Source organism: Scyliorhinus torazame, chromosome 15 (genome assembly GCF_047496885.1).
Source record: "Scyliorhinus torazame isolate Kashiwa2021f chromosome 15, sScyTor2.1, whole genome shotgun sequence".
Lineage (NCBI taxonomy): Eukaryota > Metazoa > Chordata > Chondrichthyes > Carcharhiniformes > Scyliorhinidae > Scyliorhinus > Scyliorhinus torazame.
Window position 1 is genome coordinate 49,753,921 of NC_092721.1, and position 12,061 is coordinate 49,765,981.

At 51.1% G+C, this 12,061-nt stretch overlaps 1 protein-coding gene across 1 annotated transcript in view; it reads left to right on the top strand.

The window, feature by feature from the left end:
• Nucleotides 1–12,061, top strand: part of gpc6a (glypican 6a) — a 1,492,324-nt gene that overhangs the window by 849,710 nt on the left and 630,553 nt on the right. The gene's annotated exons all lie outside the window — the stretch shown is intronic.

Genomic DNA, 12,061 nt, shown 5'->3' on the forward strand with positions numbered 1-12,061 from the left:
AGATGGTTCATCAATTAAATTTCCTAATTAAAAAAAAGAATCCAACAGTAAGTTCAATTTGATTTGATTTCATTAGATGATAACAGAAACAAGTAGCCATGGTGCTTGATTTTAAATTTAAACAAAACTGATCAGGTAACTAACCACTTAAGCGAGAATATGATGCAAATGTATAATCCTGAGATTTGAGTATATAACATTACTGTAGTAGTAATATTATCAATAATTGCTATCGTGGGTGCAGAGCCATAATTATATTGATAACTGATCCAAATGTATTTTTTTCACTTGTTATGAAATGGGAGAGGTGGTGGAATAACTTCTCCCCTTTTCCCACATCTCTCAGTTGACCACAAGACAACATATATTTTTTGAAGGAGTGTTTTGATTTTTTGAATGGTGTGACTTTAAGAAATAGCCACGGACAGGCTTTCTGGTAAGTTTACATCAAAAGAAAGGAAACACATTTATTTTTACACACCACCTGTAAGCCCAACAGAAAAACCACTCCACTCCTAAAATACAAGATACACAGACACAAAAGAAAAGATGAGTTCTAGAGATGGAGCAGGCACTTAGACTACTAACAGGGTAAGAAGGACTTCCGCTTGTGACCATAGAGTGACTGCTCACATAAAGTCAAAGTCACAGAAAAGGGCTCTTTTTACCCACATCCGGGTGGAATTTTGATGAAAAGGCGTAGGTGAATGTTAGAGGAGTAGTTTACCCCTGGAATGGTATGTCTTCTGATCACCGAACCCGGCAGAAAGTTGGCTGGAAAGTTGAACAGTCTTGTGCTTCACAGACAGTCTCTTCCAGCATGCAGGCGGGGGAGAGGCAAGCTGTAAGGCCCCAGATACAGGAACTGATGACTTTTATCAAGGAGGAATTCCATAAACAGAGGAAATAAATACATGAGGATCATGCAAAGGCCATTGCAGAAGCTGTGGCACCCCTGAAGAGTACTTTGGAGTGGATGGAGAGGTGTTTGAAGGTGCAGGGGTCACAGATTCGGGAGATTAATGGAGTGATCTCGGACCACAGCGATCGTGTGGTGGCTCTGGAGGCGGAGGTCAGGCTCCTGGGAGACCTTTACAAAACGCTGAGGGCAAAGGTTGAGGAGCAGGAAAATACCTCGAGAAGACAGAACCTGCGAATAGTAGGCCTGCCTGAAGGAGTGGAAGGTGTGAGTGCCACAAGGTACGTCTCAAAGATGTTGGCGGGGCTGGTGGCAGAAGGGTGCTAGATAAGGCGCCTGAAGTGAACTGAGCGCATAGGTTTCTGAGGCAAAAGCCTAGAGCTGGGGAGCCGCCGCGGGCGGTGATTGTGAGACTCCATAAATTTGTGGAGAAAGAAAAAATTCTACGGTGGGCCAGGGAGAAGCGTAGCTGCGACTGGGAGGGAAATAACGTCCGGATTTATCAGGACATCGGAGCCGAGTTGGCAAAACGGCGGGCAGGTTTCAACAAGGCCAAGGCGGTGCTGTACCGGCGGCAGATCAGGTTTGGGGTGCTCTACCCGGCGATATTATGGGTGACGTTCGGAGGCTGGGAGTATTATTTCGAGACCCCAGAAGTGGCCGAAGACTTCATTAAGGAGCATAAACTGGGGGAGAACTGAGTGGACAATGCTTGGGAACCGGGGTGCTGGCACTTTGTAATGGTTAGAACATAGAACATAGGACAATACAGCGCAGTACAGGCCCTTCGGCCCACGATGTTGCACCGAAACAAAAGCCATCTAACCTACACTATACCATTATCATCCATATGTTTATCCAATAAACTTTTAAATGCCCTCAATGTTGGCGAGTTCACTACTGTAGCAGGTAGGGCATTCCACTGCCTCACTACTCTTTGCGTAAAGAACCTACCTCTGACCTCTGTCCTATATCTATTACCCCTCAGTTTAAAGTTATGTCCCCTCGTGCCAGCCATTTCCATCCGCGGGAGAAGGCTCTCACTGTCCACCCTATCCAACCCCCTGATCATTTTGTATGCCTCTATTAAGTCTCCTCTTAACCTTCTTCTCTCCAACGAAAACAACCTCAAGTCCATCAGCCTTTCCTCATAAGATTTTCCCTCCATACCAGGCAACATCCTGGTAAATCTCCTCTGCACCCGCTCCAAAGCCTCCACGTCCTTCCTATAATGCGGTGACCAGAACTGTACGCAATACTCCAAATGCGGCCGTACCAGAGTTCTGTACAGCTGCAACATGACCTCCCGACTCCGGAACTCAATCCCTCTACCAATAAAGGCCAACACTCCATAGGCCTTCTTCACAACCCTATCAACCTGGGTGGCAACTTTCAGGGATCTATGTACATGGACACCGAGATCCCTCTGCTCATCCACACTTTCAAGAACTTTACCATTAGCCAAATATTCCGCATTCCTGTTATTCCTTCCAAAGTGAACCACCTCACACTTCTCTACATTAAACTCCATTTGCCACCTCTCAGCCCAGCTCTGCAGCTTATCTATATCCCTCTGTAACCTGCTACATCCTTCCACACTATCGACAACACCACCGACTTTAGTATCGTCTGCAAATTTACTCACCCACCCTTCTGCGCCTTCCTCTAGGTCATTGATAAAAATGACAAACAGCAACGGCCCCAGAACAGATCCTTGTGGTACTCCACTTGTGACTGTACTCCATTCTGAACATTTCCCATCAACCACCACCCTCTGTCTTCTTTCAGCTAGCCAATTTCTGATCCACATCTCTAAATCACCCTCGATCCCCAGCCTCTGTATTTTCTGCAATAGCATACCGCGGGGAACCTTATCAAACGCTTTGCTGAAATCCATATACACCACATCAACTGCTCTACCCTCATCTACCTGTTCAGTCACCTTCTCAAAGAACTCAATAAGGTTTGTGACGCATGACCCACCCTTCACAAAGCCATGCTGACTATCCCTGATCATATTATTCCTATCTAGATGATTATAAATCTTGTCTCTTATAATCCCCTCCAAGACTTTACCCACTACAGATGTGAGGCTCACCGGTCTATAGTTGCCGGGGTTGTCTCTGCTCCCCTTTTTGAACAAAGGAACCACATTTGCTGTCCTCCAGTCCTCTGGCACTATTCCTGTAGCCAATGATGACATAAAAATCAAAGCCAAAGGTCCAGCAATCTCTTCCCTGGCCTCCCAGAGAATCCTAGGATAAATCCCATCAGGTCCCGGGGACTTATCTATTTTCAGCCTGTCCAGAATTGCCAACACCTCTTCCCTACGTACCTCAATGCCATCTAGCCTGGGGCTCAGCATTCTCCTCCACAACATTACCTTTTTCCTGAGTGAATACTGACAAAAAATATTCATTTAGTATCTCGCCTATCTCTTCAGACTCCACACACAATTTCCCATCCCTGTCCTTGACTGGTCCTACTCTTTCCCTAGTCATTCGCTTATTCCTGACATACCTATAGAAAGCTTTTGGGTTTTCCTTGATCCTTCCTGCCAAATACTTCTCATGTCCCCTCCTTGCTCGTCTTAGCTCTCTCTTTAGATCCTTCCTCGCTACCTTGTAATTATCCATCGCCCCAACTGAAACTTCACACCTCATCTTCACATAGGCCTCCTTCTTCCTCTTAACAAGAGATTCCACTTCCTTGGTAAACCACGGTTCCCTCGCTCGACGCCTTCCTCCCTGCCTGACCGGTACATACTTATCAAGAACACGCAGTAGCTGATCCTTGAACAAGCCCCACTTATCCAGTGTGCCCAACACTTGCAGCCTACTTCTCCACCTTATCCCCCCCAAGTCACGTCTAATGGCATCATAATTGCCCTTCCCCCAGCTATAACTCTTGCCTTGCGGTGTATACTTATCCCTTTCCATCATTAACGTAAACGTCACCGAATTGTGGTCACTGTCCCCAAAGTGCTCTCCTACCTCCAAATCCAACACCTGGCCTGGTTCATTACCCAAAACCAAATCCAACGTGGCCTTGCCTCTTGTTGGCCTGTCAACATATTGTTTCAGGAAACCCTCCTGCACACACTGTACAAAAAACGACCCATCTATTGTACTCGAACTATATCTTTTCCAGTCAATATTTGGAAAGTTAAAGTCTCCCATAATAACTACCCTGTTACTTTCGCTCTTATCCAGAATCATCTTCGCCATCCTTTCCTCTACATCCCTAGAACTATTAGGAGGCCTATAAAAAACTCCCAACAGGGTGACCTCTCCTTTCCTGTTTCTAACTTCAGCCCATACTACCTCGGAAGAAGAGTCCCCATCTAGCGTCCTCTCCGCCACCGTAATACTGCTCTTGACTAGCAGCGCCACACCTCCCCCTCTTTTGCCTCCTTCTCTGAGCTTACTAAAACACCTAAACCCCGGAACCTGCAACATCCATTCCTGTCCCTGCTCTATCCATGTCTCCGAAATGGCCACAACATCGAAGTCCCAGGTACCAACCCATGCTGCCAGTTCCCCTACCTTGTTTCGTATACTCCTGGCATTGAAGTAGACACACTTCAAACCACCTACCTGAACACTGGCCCCCTCCTGCGACGTCAACTCTGTGCTCCTGACCTCTATACTCTCATTCTCCCTTACCCTAAAACTACAATCCAGGTTCCCATGCCCCTGCTGCATTAGTTTAAACCCCCCCAAAGAGCACTAACAAATCTCCCCCCCAGGATATTTGTGCCCCTCAGGTTCAGATGTAGACCATCCTGTCTGTAGAGGTCCCACCTTCCCCAGAAAGAGCCCCAGTTATCCAGAAATCTGAATCCCTCCCGCCTGCACCATCCCTGTTGGGAGCATGTTTGAAGTGGGTGTAGGGATTGGGGGATTTTCGCCTTTTTTGTTGCGGGTGGGTGGGGGGGGGGGGGTTCTGTTCGATGTTGAGATTGTAAGGAGTAGGGGCGAAAACTTTATGTGGCGATGGATGTTGCCATCTCCCCTCCTGTTTTATGGGACTGTTTGTGTTTAACATCTGTTTGTTTGCTTTTGGAGAAGGCTACCTGGAGTTCAGGAGAAGTCTTTGTTTGGGTGGGAGAGGTTAAGGCCAGCAGGAGGCCTTTGAGCTGAGGAGTGGGGGGGGGAGAGGGAGGGGGAGGTCATTAGGATGTGCCTTTGGGCAGGGGCAGCCGCGCTAGCAGGTTATGCTGGTGAACGGAAGTGAGGTGGTGGGGGAGAAGGCCAGGAGGGGTGACCGGGGGGAGGGGGAAAGGGGAAATGGGGGAGAAGAAGGGGAAGGGGAAAAGCGGGGTGGGAGGGGGGTTTCTGCGACGCGGCAGGGGGTGAGAGATGACATGGTCAGGGGCGAAGAAAGGGGCCACCTGGGATGGGCTAGTTACAGAGTGGAATTAAAGGGGCAGGAGTAAAGTGGGGAAGATGACGGACGGTAGAGTGGATTGGAGGCGCAAGCCTCCAGTAAGGTTGGTAATGTGGAATGTCCGGGGACTGAATGGCCCGGTTAGGCCGCGGGTGTTCGCGCACCTCAGGTGCTTGAAAGCGGGGGTTGTCTTTTTGCAGGAGACACACCTCCGTGTAAAGGACCAGGTTAGGTTGAGGAAGGGGTGGGTCGGGCAGGTTTTTCACTCAGGGTTGACTTGAAATCGAGGGGTGTGGCGATTTTAATAAGCAAAACAATGGGATTCGTGAGTGCGAAGGAGGTGAGGGATCCAGGTGGGAGATATGTGATTGTGAGTGGGCACCGGTAGTGTTGGTAAATCTGTATGCCCCAAATTGGGATGATGTGGGTTTTATGAGGGAGTTGCTGGCAGCAATCCCGGATTTGACCACGTACCAGTTGATTACGGGAGGAGATTTGAACTGTGTCCTAGAGCCGAGGGTGGATAGACCGAGCCCCAGGTCGATGGGTAGGGTACGAATGGCAAGGGAGCTGGGAGGTTTATGGAGAGGATGGGTATGGTGGATCCATGGCGCTTTCGGAACCCAGGGGGAGGGAGTATTCCTTCTTTTCACACGTCTATAAGGTGTATTCAAGGATTGATAACTTTGTAGTGAGTCGGGAGATTTTGGTTGGGGTGGAGAGGATAGAGTATGCGGGGACAGTTATCTTGGACCATGCACCCCACTGGCTGGATATTCGGTTCACTACGGGATGAGAGCAGAGGCCGGGGTGGAGGTTTGACCCAGGGTTGTTGGCAGATGGAGGTTTTTGTGATAAGGTGCGGTTGGCGATTAGGGATTATGTGGAGTTCAATCAGAATGGGGAGGTGTAGGCGGGCATATTTTGGGAAGCACTGAAGGCAGTGGTCCAGGGAGAAATTACCTCATTTACTGTTCATGCGAATAAGGAAAGGAGGGTGGAACATGACCGTCTAGTGAGCGAGATAGTGGAGGTGGACAGGGAATATTCAAGGGTGCCCACCGTGGAGGGATTGGTGAGGAGGAAATAGCTTCAGGAGCAATTTGACAGGCTGACAATGGGGAGGGCGGTAGGGCAACTGCATAGGGCAAGCGGGGTGCAATACGAGTATGGGGAGCAGGTGAGCTGCATGCTGGCACACCAGCTGCGGAGGCAGGCTACATCCAGAGAAATATTGAAGATCCGGGCTGGGGATGTGGTGTCAGAGCCAGGGAAGATAAATGAGGGACTTTATGAGGCAGATCCAGGAAGAAAGGAGGGGGACATAGGGCAGTTTCTGGACGAGCTGGAATTTCCCCAGGTGGAGGAAGCAAAGAGGCAGGCTTGGAGGAGCCCCTGGGGCTGAGGGAGATGTTGGATAGTATCAGGGGTATGAAGTCGGGGAAGGCCCCTGGGCCGGATGGGTACCCGGCAGAATTTTATAAGGAATTTGCGGCGGACCTGACACCACATCTGTTGGGGGCGTTTAATGACGCACTGGAGTAGGGGGAGTTGCTGGAGACGATGAAGCAGGCAGTAATCACACTAATCCCCCAAAAACGGAAGGATCTGGTGGAATGTGGGTCGTATAGACCCATATCACTATTGAACACGGATGTGAAAGTATTGGCTAAGTTGTTGGCAGGAAGGATGGAGGATTGCGTCCCCGAGGTGGTTGCAGAAAATCAAACAGGCTTCGTGAAGGGCAGGCAGCTCGCGAGTAATATAAGTCGGCTGTTGACGTGGTGATGAATCCGTCGAGAGCTCTGGTACCGGAGGTGGTGGTGTCCATGGACGCGGAGAAAGCATTTGATCGAGTGGAGTGGCGGTACTTGTTCAAAGTTTTGGGACGGTTTGGGTTTGGGCCGAGATTTGTGGCATGTGTGCGGTTGCTGGATGTGGCGCCAAGAGCGAGGCTGAGCCCCCGGGAAATGCCTTTAGATATATGCAGGTGAGGGCTTTTGTGAGGCGACAGGTGAGGAAATTCCCGTTGCTCCCAGCACAAGAAGTTCAAGATAGGGTGATCTCGGGTGTATGGGTCGGGGAGGGCAAGGTGTCGGAAATACACCAGGAGTTGAAAGAAGAGGGGGAAGCGCTGGTAGAAGAGTTGAAGGGTAAATGGGAGGAGGAGCTGGGGGAGGAGATCGAGGAAGGTCTGTGGGCTGATGCCCTAGGTAGGGTTAATTCCTCCTCCTCGTGTGCCAGGCTCAGCCTGATACAATTTAAGGTGGTCCACAGAGCGCACTTCACGGGGGCGAGGTTGAGCAGGTTCTTTGGGGTAGAGGACAGATGTGGAAGGTGCTCAGGGAGCCCGGTGAACCATGTCCATATGTTTTGGTCATGCCCGGCACTGGAGGGGTTCTGGAGAGGAGTGGCGGGAGCAATACCTCAGGTGGTGAAAGTCCGGGTCAAGCCAAGCTGGGGGCTAGCAATATTTGGAGTAGTGGACGAACCGGGAGTGCAGGAGGCGAAAGACGCCGGCATTCTGGCCTTTGCGTCCCTAGTAGCCCGCCGAAGGATCTTGCTAATGTGGAAGGAGGCAAAGCCCCCAAGCCTGGAGGCCTGGATAAATGATATGGCTGGGTTCATAAAGTTGGAGAGGATTAAGTTCGCCTTGAGAGGGTCTGCGCAGGGGTTCTACAGGCGGTGGCAACCGTTCCTAGACTATCTCGCCAAGCGTTAGAGGAAGGTCGGTCAGCAGCAGCAGCAACCTTGGGGGGGGGGCGGGTGGAGGGGACGTCCTGGGAGGGGGGGAGGGGGGGGGAAAAGGGGGACTGCCTGGGAGGGTGGATGAGCAAGAGATAACATGAAGGGTTGGGGAAACTGGCACGTACGGGTGAGGGCCAGTGTACAAAGCTGTGTAAATATATCATTTTGCCATGTGTATATCTTGCTCTGCGCGATTTCTCTTTTTTTTTTGTTACGAGGGGGGGGGGGTTATTGTTTGTAAGGGAGAAAAATTGCATTAAAGAACTTTAATAAATATATATATTTTTTAAAAAGAGTGAGGGTGAGGACGAATGGTATAAGCTCACAAAGCTTTGACTTACACAGGGAGGCAGGGGGGCCCGTTGTCGCCGCTGCTGTTTGCTCTGGCCGTAGAGCCATTGGCGATGGCTCTCAGGGGGTCGGCAGAGTGGCAGGGGATAATGAGGGTACAGAGGGAGCATCGGGTGTCGCTCTATGCCGATGACCTCTTGCTGTATGTTTCGGATCCGTTGGAGAGTATGGGAAGGACTATGGGCCCGTTGGGAGGTTTGGAGGGTTCTCGGGATACAAGCTGAATGTAGGGAAAAGCAAGGTATTCCTGGTGAATGAGCTGGCACAGCGGGCTAATTTAGGGGGGGGATGCCATTCACGGTAGCGAGGGATAGGTTTAGGTACTTGGGGATTCAGGTAGCGAGGGAATGGACGGGGCTCCATAAGTGGAACTTAAGGAAGCTGGTGGATGAGGCCAGGGAGGATCTTAAGAGTTGGGATACACTGCACTTAACGTTGGCGGGGAGGGTCCAAGTGGTGAAAATGAATATTCTGCCGAGGTTCTTGTTTATCTTTAAGGCTCTCCCGATCTTTATACCAAAGGCCTTTTTTCGGAAAGTGGACACAATCATCTCTGACTTTGTATGGTGGGAAGGTGCCGAGGGTGGGGAGGACCCTACTATAGAGGCAGGGGCAGCAGGGGGGGTTGGTGTTGCCAAACTTTCTTCATTATTATTGGGCGCCGAATGTGGAAAAGGTGCGGCGGTGGTGGGAAGGAAAAGGGGTAGAGTGAAATGAAAATGAAAATCGCTTATTGTCACAAGTAGGCTTCAAATGAAGTTACTGTGAAAAGCCCCTAGTCGCCACAGTCTGGCACCTGTTCGGGGAGGCTGGTATGGGAATTGTACCGTGCTGCTGGCCTGCCTTGGTCTGCTTTCAAAGCCAGCGATTTAGCCCTGTGCTAAACCAGCCCCACTAGAGTGGGTTAGGATGGAGAGGGAATCTTGTAAGGGTTCTAGTTTGAGGGCTATGGTGACGGCAGCATTGCCAATGGCTCCGAGTAGGTATTCAGGGAGCCCAGTGGTGCAGTCCACGTGAAGATATGGGGTAGGATTCTCCGACCCCCCGCTGGGTGGGAGAATCGCCGGGGGTCGGCATGAATCCCTCCCCCGCCGTCCTCCTAATTCACCCGCCCCCCCCAAAAACCAGCCCAGCGTGAGTTGCGCCGCCCTCCTCGGAGAATGGAGGGGTCCGGCGCGACTCAATGGGCGCCGGGACCACCCGAAATCTCCGGCCCACGATGGGCCGAGGTCCCGCCCGTCTGTAGCCGGTCCCGCCGGCGTAAATTAGAGTAGGTCCCTTACCGGCTGGACCTGGCGGCGCGGGCGGGCGCCGGGGTTCCTGGGGGGTCGCGGGGGGATCTGGCCTGGCCCGCGGTCGGGGCCCAACGATCCGCGGGCGGGTCCGTGCCGTGGGGGCACTCTATTGTTCCGCACCAGAGGCTGTGGTCTTCCGCCATTCCCAGTGTGGAAGCGAATCCCTCTGCACATGTGCGTAGGTGACGCCAGCATGCGCTGGTGCTCCTGTGCATGCGCCAACTCGCGCCAGCTGGTGGAGGCCCTTTGCCGCCGGTTGCCATGGCGCTGAGCCCCTATCCCGCCGGCCGACGGGGCGCCAACCACTCCAGGGCGGGCCTAGCACCTGAAGGTGCGGAGGATTCCGCACCTTTGGGGCGGCCTGACGCCGGAGTGGCTCACGCCACTCCATCCCGCCGGGACCCCCCGCCCCGCCGGGTAGGGGAGAATACCGCCGGTGGAATTAGCTGAGGAGGCATTTTAGGGTGGAAGGGATATTGGTGCTAACGCCGCTGTGCGAGAATCATGGGTTTGAGCCGGGGGGAATGGATAGTGTATACAGGAGGTGGAGGGAAGTGGAGCTGGTCAAGGTGAGGAATCTGTATTTGGAGGAAGGGTTCGCCAGTCTGGAGGAGCTAAGGGAGAGGGTAGAGCTGCCAAGGAGTAGTGAGTTTAGGTATCTAGAGGTTAGGGACTTTGCACAAAAGGTCGGGAAGTGGTTCCCTAGATTGCCGGGATACACCCTGCTGGAGCGACTGCTGCTTCCGGATGTGGAAGGGGAGGGAAGAATTGGGGATATATACAAGTGGCTGGGGGAGCAGGGAGGCGAGCGGGTGGTGATGATCAAAGAGAAATGAGAAGCAGAGTTGGGAATGGAGATCAATTGGGGAGCATGGAGTGACTCACTGTGAAGGGTAAACGGGACCTCCTCTTGTGCAAGGATGAGCCTGATACAGTTAAGGTGGTGCACAGGGTGCATATTGATGTGTTGAGTGCTCTGGATACGTGGAACACATACAGGCAACCAACACTTAAAATAGTGCAACACTATTTTATTAAGTTAGAAACTGTTGAACATACTTGCACTGTGGGTTAACATGATGTTAGATTAAACTAAATACCTATGCCTGTCCAAACCAGTCTATGCACTCAGCACATGGTGAGGACCTGTGCTGTAAGCTGTAAGCTCTGTCCTTGTAGGAGGCTGCATCCCGAATGAGCGGGAACTCTGATGCCCCCTGTCTTTATAGTGAGTGTGCTCTAACTGGTGATTGGCTGCGGTGTTGTGTGTGTTGATTGGTCTTGCTGTGTGTCCATCAGTGTGTGTATATCTGCACCATGGTATACTGGTGTATATCATGACACATATGACTTGGACGAGAATGAGTGGGTTCTTTCAGTGGGTAGCAGATGAGCGTGAGAGCTGTGGGCAGTGGCCAGCGAATCATGCGCACATATTTTGGGGTTGTGAAAAATTGGGAAGATTCTGGGTGGGAGTGTTCGCGGTCTTAATGAGGATAGTGGAGGAGGGAGTGGACCCGGACCCTTTGGTGGCGATATTTGGGATTTCAGAGAAGCCGGAGCTCATGGAGAGGAGGAAGGCCGATGTCGTGGCCTTCGCCTCTCTGATTGCACGGCGACAAATTTTGTTGGAGTGGCAGTTGGCATCGGCACCGAGTGTAGCAGCTTGGTTGGGTGACCTGTATGACTTCCTGCAGTTAGAGAAGATAAAGTCTGAGTTATGGGGCTCAGCAGACGAGTTTGAGAAAAGGTGGGGGATGTTTGTGGCCGTGTTTGAGGAGCTGTTCATCGCAGGGGGCGGGGGGGGGGGGGGGGGGAGGGGGGGGGGCGGCGGTGGTAATGGGGAGGGGGGGTGAAAAAGTAGAAAAATCTGTACAAACTGTATAGTTGATTGTTGGGAACAATGTTTCCCGGGGTGTTTATTTGCTGTGACCTACTTTGATACAAGTTTGAATAAAATGCGTTAAAAAAATAAATAACAGGGTAAGAAGAAACACATTGCGTATTCTTAACTAGTCCTTTAGGAAAATGGAGGCTGTAAGTTTCTGGGTTTTTCATACATCATTGTGGCTAAGCTTCTATAGAAACGAAATATAATCGTGCAGGTGAATGAAAATGAATCCCTCTTCTCACTGCCTAAAATGACTGCCTGTTCGAGGCAGAGTTCTGAGTAATGATTTCTCTCTGTTGCTGGTCCCAGATTTGTGTTTTGGGCTCTCTTGTAGAATAATAAGGTTTCAACTGTCCTCCAGCTAGTTTTGACCATGTGAAGGCATTGTTGGTACCTCCCATTGCCCACCTAATAGATTGGAGCTGAGGTAATTGATAAACAATGGGGGAATTATTGGTATCCTGAAGA